This window comes from Sciurus vulgaris (assembly GCF_902686455.1).
Source record: "Sciurus vulgaris genome assembly, chromosome: 12".
In the NCBI taxonomy this organism is placed as follows: domain Eukaryota; kingdom Metazoa; phylum Chordata; class Mammalia; order Rodentia; family Sciuridae; genus Sciurus; species Sciurus vulgaris.
This window is the reverse complement of record NC_136473.1, coordinates 76,093,846-76,106,418: the sequence shown is the minus strand read 5'-3', so window position 1 is coordinate 76,106,418 and position 12,573 is coordinate 76,093,846. Positions and strand designations below refer to the sequence as shown.

General features: G+C 49.4%; 1 protein-coding gene across 1 annotated transcript in view; it reads right to left on the bottom strand.

Annotated features, from left to right (window-relative positions):
• Positions 1-12,573, bottom strand: part of PLXNA2 (plexin A2) — a 208,186-nt gene that overhangs the window by 99,498 nt on the left and 96,115 nt on the right. The gene's annotated exons all lie outside the window — the stretch shown is intronic.

The following is a 12,573-nucleotide window of genomic DNA, read 5'->3' as shown; positions in this document are numbered from 1 at the left end:
TTATAGGGATTAATGGAAATTCTAATCCTGAGTATTATTGTTATTCCCACTTTATAGAAGGAAAAATTGAGACTTAGAGGGGATAAGCCAGGCCACAGGGTAGAGTGGCCAAGTCCAAATCTGAATACAGTCCAAACTGCTCCACAGATGAATCTCCATGCTGTCCTAGAGGGTCTCTTTTCTATCTGTACTTTCTTTCCCTCTTTCCTGTTTTACCTTCAACAAGTGTTTATTGAGCAACTACAAAGTACCAAATACCATCCTTCTTGGGGAAAAAGAAGCAGCCTTGGCCAGCAAGGTCTCTGACACCAATAAAAGTTGTTGAAATGAGGGAATGGATGACATGGGTACACTTGACCCTTTATCTTCTTCCTATGAGCCTGAGATGGGCAGAGGTCTTTCTTGTTGTACAGTTAGACAAATGGCCCTCCTGAAGGGAAGGGACTGGCACGATCACAGAAGCTTCCAGCTGAGCTCTGCCCAATGGTGGCATTGTTTTCAATGATACTACTGTGATCCATGGCCTATGCAGGGGGTCTGCTGTTGACCTTGCTGCCTGAGAGCACCAGGAGCCAGGTGCATGTTTGCTTCCTCCCACGTTCTATGCCGCAGCAGATGGGGGAGCCCAAAGCCCTTTCTTTCTGTGTTGGGTCCCTATCTTCTTGAGATGAGGGGTGGGTAGAGCTCATCCGAAGTCTTCAGACCGGTACGACATGGAAACTCTGCAAGAGTGGATGCCTCTGAACTTTTCCTTGGCTCCAAAAATATCAAGTTTGGGGAAACGTTTCCTGCGTAGGTTGAACTTCACGTTTTGAAGCGGTCTTTCACTTAATCAATACTCCTTTGCCCTGGGTGAACCCTCCCCCTTCACAAATCACATGGCATATCCCCTCCCCTTAGAAGCCTTCTTTGACTCACAGGTCGTGGTGGGTGATGACTCTCATGTTCCCAGTACTCTGCATGCTGTGGCTTCATTAGCTGCTCACGTGTGGCTTTCCTTTGTGTAGGTGTGATTGTGTGGGGACAAACCCTGAGTTGTGAACACAGCAGGACCTCAAAGTTGTTGGATGAACCACTGGTGGATGTGGGTGAGACCTGTTCATCTCGCCCATTTCCCTTCCCAGTCTCCCTTCGATCTGACCCTCACCTTTGCCCACCTCTCTTTTCTCGTCTGTAAACCCTGCTGGAAGGACAGAGGCTGAACCTGGACTGTTTGCTAAGCCACAGCTGACAACACAGCCGGTCTTCCTCCACCTGGTGGGCACTACCAATCTTAGCCTGTTTGCAGAGGTGGGGAGTGGGAGTAACTGGGAGGTGTGGGTGAGGAAGGTCACTTGAGGCAGGATGGTGAAGGGAGATTAAGAGCACAGTGTGAAAACCGTGAAGTGGAGACTGTGGCTGGGACTCAGGGTCCCTGAGCTGGGCCGGCCACAGAAAGATCAAAAGGCCAACTGGACAAACATGCAGTCAAGCTGGGCTCTGGAAACAGCACCAGAGGGGAGAAGAAGGAGTGCAACCTGCCTCTCCCCCGGGGCACATGCGATGGTAAGGAGCAATCGTCCCCAATCCCACAGGGTCGTTTCTGCCATCCTACTGGCTGGCCCTCATGCCTCTGTTCTCATCAGCACATGCGCACTCAGATGGAGGCCAGCCTCCAAGCGCTGTGCACTTAGGCACTCTTTGATACTGCTCATGTCTAAAAAGAATGTGCCTAATGTCATGACCTCCAGGGACATTTAAACACTTTTGACCAGTGGGGAAACTGAGGATCTACTTGGCCTCAGCTGGGCTGCACTGGTAAGTGACTTGGATGACTCAGGGTGGAGGGAGACCCTACCACTCCTGGATGTCTCCTATTGCCCCTCTGCCTCCCTCTCCCAAGCACTCCAGGGCCTAAATCCTTTCCCGAGGACCAGCCCAGGAGAGAAAGCTTGTCTGGCAGCTGATTGGTCAGGACCCACAAGGAAAGCCCCCAAGTATTTCTGTAAATGGGCTCAGCTGGGCACTTCTGGCTGAGGAGTTCAGAGGCTATACCCTGAAGAAATCCAGCAGAGATCAGCATCTTTCTCCTGGGGACATGATGTTCCAGCACCTCCAGGATCTAAGTCCTGAGAAGGTCCGTCTAAGCCTCACAGTGTGAGAAACATGCCAGAGTGGAGACCCACTTCTTTCCCCGCCTCATATTCCCCAGGTCCTGGCCCTCATAAGGTGAAGCCTTGGCAAGTCCCCTAGTGCCCAAGGTCTGCTCCCGTCCCTCGGGAAGGCCTCTGCAAGGCTTGCTGGCTTCCCCTTCCCGCCTTCTCGCCTTCACTGATGCTCATGCCTCTCTCCACACCTCTGAAACTGTATCTTCACATCACAGCCACGTCTCAGTCATCAGCGGATGGAAATAACTTTTCAGGACGGCTCCTCTGATGTTGCCATCTTTTGTGTTGATCAAAACAACAAAACGAATCAGACTCTCGGCATCTGATTGAAGCCTAATTGGAAATCCAAAGTGGCACTAAATGTTATGGTCTAAATAAAACACATTCAATTACTGAACCTCCACACGGGGAGCACCAGGGAGAGCACCCAGAAGGAGATAGGAAGCAGGCTGCTGAGTCCTGGGGCGGCCCTTTAGGGCCAGGCATGTGTCTGGATGAGACTCCAGGCTGTGGGCACAGGAGGCTTCCTGGAGCCTAAGAACGCCCAGCACTGAGCTGATCCCCAGGTCCCGGCTCACTCTTGGAATGGCGCTTGGAGACCAAATGGGGTTTGGAAGCAGTTTCTCCCATGTGCATTGGCAAGGGGTTTCCTTTGCCAAGCCGAGAGGTGGATGGGGTAGGAAAATGTGCAGGAATGTCACCCACTGGGTCCCTGAATGGTGGTGGTGGGGGGAGGGTGGGAGGACAAGAGCTTTGGGGCCACTTGGGTTTGCCGCTCATCCTCTGCTCTGCCTCCCAAGAGCCCTATGAACATCTTGTTCAGGTCACTGCATCTCCTGGCCTTGCCTTCCTCACTTGTCAAAGGGGAGTGACAATACCTGCCTCTCCAGGTTGCTGGGCGAAGGGGAGAAGGTCTTGTGAGGCACTAGAACTTCTGCGCTGGGTGAATGGAGCTGCAGTAATTTTCTTGGGGCCTGGGGCTTTTTCTCCTTGCACTCTGACTATTAGAGGCGTTTCCTCTGACTGTCCACGTAGGGCCTGGGGCAGTGCTGGCTTTTTTGTTTTTTAATTTTTTTTTTCTTTTTTTAAACAAAACAGTGCAGTATTCCAAGTTCCTTGAATGTGTCAGGTAAGAAGATTCTGAGTCTGTGCTGGTTTCCTGGCTTTTAACCCTTTCCTTAATGTGGAGCCAGGAGGTAGAGCAGGAGGACAGCCTGACAGCGGCCAGGGGGCGCTGTCTCAGAAATGAGGAGGCGTGGATCTGCCTTCAGAAGCCTGGGGTGGAGGCCTAGCCTTGCTGTTTGCCAGCATCTTCGCTCTGGGCAAATTACTTAGCCAGATTAAATTTCAGTTTTCTTTCTTATCTGTAGAAAAGGCTAGGAAAATAATACTTATTAGCTGAGGTCATGTTTGTCAACTAACATAAGAAAAACATGACATAAATATTAGATTTCAACACATCTTAAAGTGGAGCTTAGAAGTCTGGTAGGCGGTGGAGGTTTTTTTTTAGGCGTGGTTATATGCACAGCGTGAACTGCAGGGCTTGGCCTGGTGATGAGACATGGGGGCACAACCATAAAAATATAATTGCCACTACTAACATTTATTAAGCAGGTAACCTGTGCCAGGTGCTTTTCAGAGTGCTTTTTGTGCATTAATTCATTTAATTTAATCCTCATGCAGATGCCACAATTATGTCCATTTACAGATGAGGTTATTGAAGCACAGAGAGGTGAAGCAATTTGCCCCAGGCCTCGCAGCAGTCAGTGGTGGAGCTGGGCTTATCTAGAGTCCATGCTCTTCATGGCTGTCAGGAAACTGCTCATAGTTGCTGATGTCAGCTTCCTCACACTGGCTTGGTACACCCTTCATTCTCCACTGTCACTTCTCCCCAGAACCCTGTCTCCTCTTTTAGAAAACAGAGGGCTGCCCATCACGAGATAGACTCTGGATTCCTGTGTCAGGCCCTGGGAGAGACTCCCAGCATGGAGGAAACAGGGGCAGGCCCTTTCCTGGTGGGTATGAGCTACTCCAATCATCAAACACCTCATCCATGTCTTCTATAACACTGCTCACCTTCTTTTCCCTTTTATCTCCACTTCCTTCCTTCTCTCCAGGAAGTGATTGTCCTGAGGGCAGGGATTCCATCTTACTCATCTTTACACAAAATCACCCTTAACAGTGCTGTTGTTGCACTGAAAAGAGCAGACAGAAATCAAGAAGGTACCTAAGATCTTTGCTGGAACATTCCTTAGAAAGACAGCCCTGTCTATATCTGCATATGCAAATGACTTGTCAGTGGACAGCTCTATGCATTATACATGGTAGACACTTAACGGTCTGTTGAATGAATGAGTCTGTGTATGCAAATGATATGCAAATCACCTCTATTTTAATTTGACCCTTGGGAACATCTTCAGGGACTCTCTTGGGCCTAAGTTGTTCCCCCCCCCTTTAAAAAAAAATTAAAAGGTTTTAAACATGTCAGTGTTTTCCCTTGCTGCGGGGAGTGAAGCTATGTCAAGTTGGGAAAAGGATGCTGGACTGGGCCATGCGAATCAGCATGATGACCCAAGTAAGCCAGTCCCATCTCTAGGCATAAGTTCCTCAGATTTAAAAGACTGGGGGAGGGTAGGTTTCCTTCTGGTAATGTGACACTGTGATTTCCCACCCCTCAGCCTAGGAGCATCATTTTAGGCAGAGTGTGAGCCTTCAGCTGTCCTACCTAGAAAGAGAGAGCAAAGCCCTTGCCAAGGATTGGAGAGAGAGTCTCCAGGCCCCCTGCCCATTTAGAGAAATGAGGTTTGTTGGCACCAATTCGCCCAGCCTGGGCATTGTGTTCAATCATTTCTTTCCAAACCAAAGGATTTTGAAATAAGAGGCTGGAGTTCTCTCTCTTAAATACAGCAAGCCAAGCGTCTGATTAATAGGGTGGGTTTGCATTTCTTTTCCCTCATGTGAAAATATTTATAAAAAAATGCTCCCGTGAGAATATTAATAGCAGGGAGTCGGCTCCGTGTCAGCCTCTGGGTCCTTGACATTGGAAAAGGGGGAAAGACAGAGGGAAAAGGAAAACCTAGGTCAAGGTGGTCCCTGTGCCCTGTGCCTGTGACCCCCCCAAGGCAGGATTCTTCTCTCCCTTTGGGGAAGGTGCTGTTGTGAGCGCTCAGCTCCTGGGCCACACTGGGGTCTTGCGTCCTTAACCAGAAGCACATGTGCATCAAAGGCTTGGATTGAAAGTGACACTTTCTAAAACAAAGTGCAGCAGCAGCAGCGATTCTCTCTTCTTCACTCACCTAATCCGAAAATGTTATAATTCACCCCAAATCCCTCAGGCTCGGCTCTCCCCGCCCCCTCACATTCCCGCCTCCCCCAGGGCCTAGGCTTCCCAGCCTAGGCAGGAAGGGGGGCAGGAAGGGGGCTCCTGTTACTGAAACTTGTCGAAATGCACTTTGGCGAGCTCTGCCGGCGCCCAGGAAGTCTTATCACCTGCACTAAATGGGCACAATCAAAATAATAGTCTGAGATGCCAAGACTCACAAACAGGAGACACCTGGAAGGGTGGCTCCTCACATTTCTTTCCTTTCCCCAAGGTCTTCAGATGACCCAGGGGCCTGGCAGTTCAGTAGCTTTGGCTACAGGTAGAAAACCCACTACCCCAGGTATGACAACAGCCCCTTGGGAAAGTTTCTTATTTTTGGTCCTAGAGCAAAGTCAGTATTTGACGGGGCCTTCTCCAAACCGGGAAAGCACAACGAGCCTCCTGGAGAAGGAGGCTGGACAGAGCTGCACCGGTATCTGAGAGGCTGACCTCAACTTCCCTTCCTCCTGCCCCATATGGAGCCTAGAACCAGAGCAGTGACCTGCTGGGATGTTTCTCCTGCCGTGAATTGTATCAGGGAAGGTGGCTTCACACACTCTGTTTCTGATAACGCCAGGCCATCCTTCTCCTTGCCCCATCTCTGTTAAACCAGAAAGGCAGGGTTGGTGACAAATGTCTGTTTCCTGTCACCCCCGGGGGTGAGGAGGCATTGCCCTGAGTCCTGAAGGTGGGTCGTGGAGGAGGCCCACTTCTGAGTGGCTCCTGTGTGACACTGTCACAGGACCTGCCTGACAGAGCATTGAAAACCAGCATGCCCTCCGCAGGGCGATTCCCTCACAGCGTGGCCCCCTCCTGACAGACCCCCTCAAAGGTTTCCCAGAAGCACTTTCTCTGCCCATGGACATTTGTTGTGGCTTCGTCTGGGACTTACGCAACCTTCAGCGGTTAATCAGGTACACTTTAAGGCCGCTGGTGTGTCCCTATGTGTTTTGGGAAATCAGAGCAGTTCTGCTGACCCTGGAGCTGGGTGCTGGGGCACACGGTGCTGAAAGGGGCAGCTACAAGCTTCTGAGCCTTGAGTTCCTCCTCTGGGGTCAGAATGGGGGGGTTTCCTGAAGTCGCCTCCTGCTGTGGTGCTCTGGGGTTCCATGCCCCTGGCAGACAGGTAACCCTACCCTGCATCTTCTTCTAGCCTTATTTTTTCACATGTGCCAATTGAGTAAGGGGCAGCAGACAGTGACACTGTGACTTCCCAAACAAAGTCATTAAAAAAAGGTAATGAAAGTTCTACCCGGTTTCAGGCGGGGTGGGGTGTGGGGCGCTCTCTCCTGGAGCCCTGAGCTGCCAAGCCTGCCAGGAGCTGCCACACTCAAAACGTCTATTTCGGGGCCACCAGGCTGTGAGGAAGTTCAAGACACACAGAGAGGCCTTGTCTAAGGCACTCTGGGGAAAAGTCCCAAGCAATCCCAGTTTCTAGTTTCCAGGTGCCAGACGTGAAGAAGCTTCCAGAAGAATCCAGCCCCTCATCATGCTAGCCACCCCCGGCCATTCCCGTCATCCCCACGGAAGCTGCGGATATTGTACAACAGACACACGTCGCCCTCGCTGCTCCCCCGCCTGAGTCCTGGCCTCATGCAGACGGTGTGACTGATAAGGGGGTTGGTTTAGATCCATTGATTCAGGGATGTTTCGTTAGGCAGCCACAGATAAACACAGCAGTGTGCCAACTCCTGGAACACACAGACGGCACTCAGGGCTGGGTTCTGGGTGTTCACTACCTGGGAAAGGTAGCTCTGTCTTTTGCACAGAGCTTGAGACTTGGTTGTGACACCAAGGGGCCAGAAATGAGAAGCCCCCCGGAGAGTCCCTGGCTGAGCAGGCATCCACACCTGTGGTCAATCAGGCCAGAGGGCCCGCGGGATGGCCAGGGCTCGGGCTCCCCTCCCTGTTCCCTACGGATGCCTGCTTTCAAGTCTCCCGAGCCTCACGCATGGGCCTGGGGCTGCCTCCTGGGTATGGAGGGGAGCAGTACTGTTTAGTCTGCTGGGCACATTCCTAGATTTTTAAAATAAATAGCAGATTATGAGCAACTCAGTCTAATGCTGCCATTTGGCCAGGCCAGAGTCTTCTGAGGTGTCCCTTGGGAGGGAGCAGCAGGATTGGCAAGTTGGAGGACACTGCTGGAAAGTGGGAACGCTTTCCCAGCCATAATTTATAGGGGATATACTTCTAGTCCTTTCTGAGGTCCCCAGAAAGTTTTAGTACTGACACTGCTACTAACAATTACTCTCACATTTGAAAGCTTTGACTGTGTCGGACAGCACGAGGTAATTCATCTTTGCCCCTTACAACGGTTGCCCTAGTAGCCTATCTGCTCTTTCCATTACACAGATGAAGCAACTGAGGTTTAGAGAAGTCAAATGACTTTCTCAAAGCCATAGACCTAGCAAGAGGCTATGGAAATGAAGGTTCATGTCACTTGCACATGCCAGATCTTATTCACCATGCTATTTTGCCCCTCCACGCCCAGAAATAGGGAGCAGGATCCCACGTCCCCACCCGCTCCCAACGCGCACACCCTTTGCCAGCCTATCTGCTATTCCCAAGGCTCTTTCCAGCCTGCACGGAGCCATTCTCCACTGTGACTCCCTTTTTCCATTTCACCCTTCGCTGGATCATTTTATGCCTCTATTCCCTCTGCTAATTCAAACTAATTAAAGTATAAAATAGAATAATTGCTTCCATCCCTATACTCTTTTCCCATCCACCCTGAGTACCGAGTTGTGTTCCCTTTCTGGGAGTGGCCAGCCTGACAAGTTGGGTGGAAACAAGGGCCATCCAGTTTCTTTTCATCTTGTTGCTTGGTTTTTCACTTGGCTTGTGGCCTGATTTTCCCCGGACTCTCGGTCTGACTTTCATTAGACACTGAGGATAGGGGTGCAACCTGCGTTCATGCCTGCAACATCTGTTGACTTGCTGTTGAGTCTGGGGAGGGCTTTCTAGGGAGGAGCCAGGCATCCCCTCGGTGGAACACCTGGGCAATTAACAGCAGGACTGGGGAATCAGTTCCCAAACTCCCCCTTGGGACTGACCGGCCACAGATCCATTAACAGTACATTAACATTGACTTGTTAGGAAGTGGCACTAACGACCCAACACTTCTTACCAGTCCTATTTCTTAATTACATTTAGTTAATTGAGGGAGGGAGGAAGAGGGAGAGAGAGGAGAGAGAGGAGAACGAGTGTTATATTGGTATTAGGTTGTTAGCTTTGTGGGGAGACGAGAACCCCTTCTGCAGACTGTGAGACCAGGGACGAGGCTCCACTCTCCCGCGGTCCCAAGGATATAACAAGGGCCATGTTTTGTAGAAGGGGTGGGTAAGTGCTGGGGATAGAGTGGAAGGAAGGGAGGAGATTAGGCTACCCAGAGATTTGTTATAAAGTGAAGTTTTGGGAAGCTCCATTCCCTTGATGTCTTACAAAGTCTTAGGACTTTTAGAGAACTCCAAAGTCTTAAATTTCTACCTGTAGTGGTTTAGATATGGCTTTACTGTGTCCCCCAGGAGTGGAGCCTAGTGGCACATACATAGATCATTGAAGGCACTGTCCTCAGAAGAAACCGAAGTAGTTCTCGAAGGATCTGGGTTATTTCTTGCAAGAGGGTTCTTAAAAAAGAGCAAGCCTAGCTCCTCTCAACCCTCTTTGCTTTCCTCTTGTCATGTGAGCTCTTCCTCTCATATATACTCCTGTCATGATGTCATCTGCCATGATATGGTGCAGTCAGGGAGACCCTTACCAGAGCCTGGGCCATACTGTTTGAACTGTTGGCCTCCAAAGCTATAACTGAATAAACCTCTTTATCTTAAAAGTTACCCAGACTCAGATATTTTGTTACAGTAATGGAAAAAGGACTAATACACTGTCTCATCACCGGCATACACTTATCCATAAGCAAACCAGCATTCTGACTCTCTATAGTGTTCATTGTTCAGGGAAGAATGTCATGTGAACACACATGGCCTCATACACCTCCTCTTTAGCAAGTCCTTTTGTTCTAAACTTAAGCCTATTAATGGTGATTTTGATGTCATCTGCAAAAAGAGGAACCTCAACACCAGGACCTTCAATGGCTCTTTAAGAATTAAAGGGATGTCAGAGTCAGGTTTTTCTTCTCCATCTTTAAATGTGGTGAATCCAAGTTCCTGAGAAGATAAAAGCCCAGGTCACCCAGGGAGCAAGAGGCAGAGTCTATTATCTGGGCCACAAATCACTTATCTTCTTCCTAATCATCACATATAGTCTCTGCACTCCTAAGTAATGGAATCAGAAAACAAGAGGTGGAAGCCATGTAGAATCTTAATGACTAGTGTTTATGTGGCATGAGGCAGAGTAAGAAGACCTTCCCTATCTATTGTCTCAACAAGTCTCACCCTGACCTTGTGTGAAACTCACTGAGGTTAAGTGACTTGTCTAAGGCCACTCAGCTACAGAACTGCCTGCATCAGAGCTGTGGACCTCAGAGACAATCCTATTATCTAATTTAACTCCTCTAACTCATAAAGGAGGAACAGAAGCTATGAGTCATGCTACTGGTTATTGCAAAAGCTGAACTAGAATCCAGGACGTCTGACATCATTTTACTGACTGTTCTCCAGCCACACATTAAACTGCCTCCTTGGAGAGGTCCCGGCTGTCTGTGAGTACTCTGTGCTCAGCCGGCTCAGACAGATGGGCCTCCTGAGCTGCTTTTGGCCCTCATCCCTGGACTCAGCCCCTGGTGAAGTCACCTGGCTACCTACTTCTACACGATTTATGGCTGTCCAAGTGACAGGCTTCAGAGCTCCACCACAAATCCCCCTTAGACTTGGCCTCCTGATTACAGCTCCACCTGGTACAGAGAGCTTCCTATTAATATCTCACTTGGCCAGAGACAGCCCCATGGCATTAAACCCACATTCCTCCTCTATCTGCTCATTTGCTCATTGTGACTGGCTACTACTCAACCTATTTGGTGCAGACTGGAACAAGAATAGGACACCCAAAGCAGAAGATGAGGAAAAAGGAGAGGATATTTAAGGAGAAACCACATGACCACATGGTTTGACCAGGAAGCATGCGCTCAGATGTGGTATCTGACATGGACTCAAGAGATCATTATACAGCCTGAAACCTTCTTATCAGCTTCTAGCCCTGGCCCGGACCCTCTTCTTTGAAAACATTTTCAAACGCGACCCATTTGACAAAGGACATGCAGCCAAATGTGCCTTGGTTCCTTCTCAGTTCTACTCAGGTCTTGTTGGTCACTTCCATTTGCTGCTTCTGCTTTTTTGCTACATTGGACTCAGGAAATCCAAGAGAGAGCTCTTACCCAGGCTCCCTGCCTGGTCCTGAGCCATACAGTGTGTCTCTCAAAAATCTCATGCACAGTGTGGGTCTATTCAATCTTTTTGATCATCCAATTATCCACCTATATAGGTTGCCGTCTATCCATCCAGCCTTCTAAGTATTTCTGTAGAAGTGTCTGGGATGGTGCTCACTAAATGTCAATGTGCCGTTACATTTGGGATTTGGTGACTTGAGCCTGTTGTCTGTAGGTAGTGATTGAACCGGAATGGTGAGCATCTATTTTTATTTGAAAAATAACTTTCAGTCTTCAAAGTGAAGAAGAATAGGAAGAGAATACAGAGCATTCATAGAACTCAATCTGACATCATTGATACCCGGGTACCTATCTCTCTCCCTCATTAGACTGCAACCAACTTAAGGGTAGAGATCAAGTCCCACTCCTTTTCGTGGTTTCCCAGAACTTTGGGCCCAATAAATATGTGTCCAGTAATGGTTTCTCTTAGGTCCATTGCCTGTTTTATTGGGATGATAGATGTGTTTATTTTCAAGACTCTCTCACTTTAGGTTAGGCAAAGCTTCCTCCAACTCCTCCCAGTTCCCATCTGGACCTGTTTATGCCTCAATTGCAGGGGCCACATGAAAGAAGGTAAAAAAGACAGGTGGGTTCAAGAGGCTCTGGATGTAATTTGCATGCAATTAGCATATGATTTGTGTCATCTATTCTCAAGAAGTAATTTTCAAGTTAGAACTGCATCACTGCATCCCTTAATGCTGCCATGTGCCTGCTTGCCCCTTTCCTCCTCCTGTGCTTATCCCTCATCCCCTGATTCAGATCCCTTACATGCAAAAAGGAAGTAGGGAGGGAGAACTCTGAGAAGAGTGAAGCTGATCAAGGACACTGGAATCCTGGCAGAATACTCAGAATGACACGTAAGCCGGGGGGCGCCTCATGAAAGTGGTGGGTCCTCCAGCCCCAGCATCCTTCTCCAGCCTCAGTCAGCATCCTCAGCTGCTGAGAGAGACTCATAATCCTTTTTAATCCTTCTTTGACCTTTATCTGACTTATCCTTTTCAGGAAAATGATAAAGACCATCGCTGCTGCTCAGCAATGGTTAACCCACTGACCAAGTGAATGGAATGAACCAGCCTTTCTGAACACTGGGCGTTCGCTTGGTTTTCTGGATCTGCAGGGATCTGGTGAGTCCCGTCCTCCCTGCTTCTTTTCTTCACCATGGCTTCCTTGGTATTGCCCTTCTTTCTGCTCCCACACATTCAGAGCAAATACAATCTGGGGAATAATGCTCCTCCCCTCCATCCCAGAGGTTGCTACCTAGCAGAGGGTTTTAGAAGTCTGTTTTGTAGGACTCCCCATCTCTGCAGGCATAGGTTCAGCTTCCCAGAGCTGACCAGCTTCTACCCTGCACCAGTCTAAGACTCATGCCAAGATTTTATCTCCTTCTGGGACCCTATCTTGGTTCTGTCTCTCCCAGGAGCAGGCCAGCCTGGAGGCCTGGATTATTTACACCTCTTTGGCTCCCTTGAGCAGCAGACTCTGTGGGCCCGAGAGCAGTAAATCTACCTCCTAATCACACCAAGCTGCTCCATGCAGTCTGGCCTGTTCTTGCGGGGCTGTTCATCACTCCCTGAGACAGGGGCTGTGGCCTAGAGAGAAGCCTCCGGGAAGTGGCTGGCCCAGCTTGCTTCCCTCTGGCTCCCTGCAAAAATCTTACAGGGATTCTGCCTCTTTCAGGACCCTTG